Here is a 2,969-nt window from a genome sequence, read left to right on the forward strand (position 1 = left end):
AAATAACAAAACCCTCTGAGTCATAAGAGACCTAAAACTTCTTATAATTATCATGTTACCTTCTTACATTTATTTTTAAATGTTTTATTGTCACCCTAGTTATTGGACTAGCAAAACCAAACAGTTTATAGGTCAAGAAGAGCACAGCAAATATGCTATTTCCTTTTACGCTCCCAAATTTAGTAGATCAGATTTTTAAACTCAAATTATTTAAACTAAACTAAAACAAAAACATCTGTGACACAGATTAGAAGGATTAGAGCGTAAGGCTCTGGTCCCGTCCCTGACACTCTCCTCAGCCCATAGATCCTGTATCAACTCCAGGCAAGAAAAGTGGCACTAACTTCATCAGGAGTCCTTCCCAAATCTACCATTTACTGACCAGATATTTACCAATTTAGGCCTTTCATTCTTCTTTCTTCTACCATAGTTTTCAAAAGTAAACTTTAAGTTCAAAAGCTTCACCATTTTTTATCTTTAAAAAAAAAAAAAACTGAAGTATAGTTGATTTACAGTGCTGTTAGCTTAAGGTGTAAAGTGACTCGGTTATACATTTTTTTCAGATTCTCTCCCCTTACAGGTTATTATAAAATATTGAGTACAGTTCCCTGTGTTATACAGTGGATCTTAGTTATCTGTTTTATATAGTAGTGTGTTTATGTTAATCTCTAACTCCTAATCTATCCCTCCAAGAGTTTAACCTTTTGACCATCTTTGTCCGCCTGTGGCCACTCAAGGCATGAAGTGGTGATGCTTTCTCCATCTCTATAATAGAAAGACAAAACAATCTTCAGCTGATGTCTTAGAATTTTTCTGCTGTACCTCTGAATATGTAAAAAATACAGGAAGTGTTCTTGCAGGATATAGGCCACAGAGCCCAGTTACCTTTGGGAAGCAGAGTGATAGGGGAAGGGCAAGTGAAAAAGGAGCCCTTTTACCCTTTTTGGAGAAGGCAATGACACCCCACTCCAGTACTCTTGCCTGGAAAATCCCATGGACGGAGGAGCCTGGTAGGCTGTAGTCCATGGGGTCGCTAAGAGTCAGACATGACTGAGCGACTTCACTTTCACTTTTCACTTTCATGCATTGGAGGAAGAAATGGCAACCCACTCCAGTGTTTTTGCCTGGAGAATCCCAGGGACGGGGGAGCCTGGTGGGCTGCTGTCTATGGGGTCGCACAGAGTCGGACACGACTGAAGCAACTTAGCAGCAGCAGCAGCAGTTACCCTTTTTACACTCTTCTATAGGGTTTGAACTTTTTATAACAAGATAACTTGACAACAAGCAATCAGGTATTTACTATGGAATTTTTAAAATAAGAAACGGATGGATTTTCCACTAGGTGGTAGTAGAGAATTACAATCAATATTAGTCTGACCCTATAGGGCAGAAGGAAATACTTACTAAGCTGAGAAGAAAAGGCTCTAGCTCATTTGTAGCTACAAACGTTTATTTAGAAGTTCAGTCTGAGGTTTCATTGCTTCATGAACACTACATAACAGATTTATCCGTTTGAGGGATGTTTTCTGGCCATGCTCTCCTATAACCTACCTGTCTGAAAACTAGCCTGAGATGTACTTCCAGTGAAATTGAAGTCATAATACCGGGAGTCCAGCCTGGCTCTCTGTGATGACCTAGAGGGGTGGAATTGGGGGGGGGGGGGTGGAGCTCAAGAGGGAGGGGATATATATATATACAATTATGCCTGATTCGTGTTGATGTACAGCTGAGACCACCACAACATTGTAAAGGAATTATCCTTCAATTTTAAAAAAAGTATAAAAAGCTTGCTTTCTTTGGTTGCAGAAGTCTGAAAGGATTTCTAAAATTAAATAATTATTGAAGTTTCGCTGTTATGATACTATGTGATACTATGTCTTGTGACTTTTACTCTAACGAGTTGAGAAATTCAGATATAACAACTTTGCATCCTGAAGGAAAGAATTAAATTGTTGGTTGTCTCTTCCACGGAAGATCTAACAGAGAAACTATAGAGGTTCAGAGACATGGGTTTTTTTAATCTGTTAATTCAACCTTTCTCTCCAGGCTTAAAAGATTTTTTAAAAAAAAATTTTTAAGGACTTCTAGGGAAAAAAAAGAAAACTGAATAATTGAGATGCATTATGGAATCTTGAGAAGAGGTACATACTGATAACATATATATTTTTTCCTTAGCCAAAGTGAAATTGCAGAAATATACATTGAATCTGCACACATTCCCCCCCTTAAGTCTCCCTGGATAGCGGGAGGATGGTGTTCTGAAGGAGGAGCCTCCCACAGGTGGGCTGCAGCACCCTCGCCCAATCTCCAGTATGCTTGACCCATCGCGTCAATGACCCTCATGTCTCCACCCAGTCGCAGTGCCCACTCCACCCAAAGGCAGCAGGACACACGTTCTTCTCAAGTGCACGTGGGACAGCCTCCAAAACAGATCGCATGTTTGGCCACAAAATAAGTCTCAAGAAATTTAAGGTTGAAATCATATCAAGCATCTTTTGGGATCACAACAGTATAAAACGAGAATCAACTACAAGAAAAAAGCTGCAAAAAACACAAACCATGCAGACTAAACTACATGCTACTAAACAACCAGTGGGCCAAGGAAGGAATCAAGGAAGAAGTCAAAAACTACCTTGAGACAAGCGAAAATAGAAACACATCTGTCCAAAATCTATGAGACACAGAAATCCTAAGGGGGAAGTTCAAAGCAACACAGGCCTAATCCCAAGAAACAAGAGAAATCTCAAATAAATAACCTACTTTTGCACCTAAAGGAATTAGAAAAAGAAGAACAGATAAAGCCCAACATTCATAGAGGAAAGAAAATAAAGATTAGAGCAGAAATACATGAAATGCAGACTTTTTAAAAGGAGAAGATTAATTAAGAGACTAAGAATTAATTCTTTGGAAAGAAAAACAATCAACACTTAGTCCCTTATATATTTTGGATATCTCTCCTCAGGCAAAAG

This window comes from Ovis aries, chromosome 20 (genome assembly GCF_016772045.2).
Source record: "Ovis aries strain OAR_USU_Benz2616 breed Rambouillet chromosome 20, ARS-UI_Ramb_v3.0, whole genome shotgun sequence".
Lineage (NCBI taxonomy): Eukaryota > Metazoa > Chordata > Mammalia > Artiodactyla > Bovidae > Ovis > Ovis aries.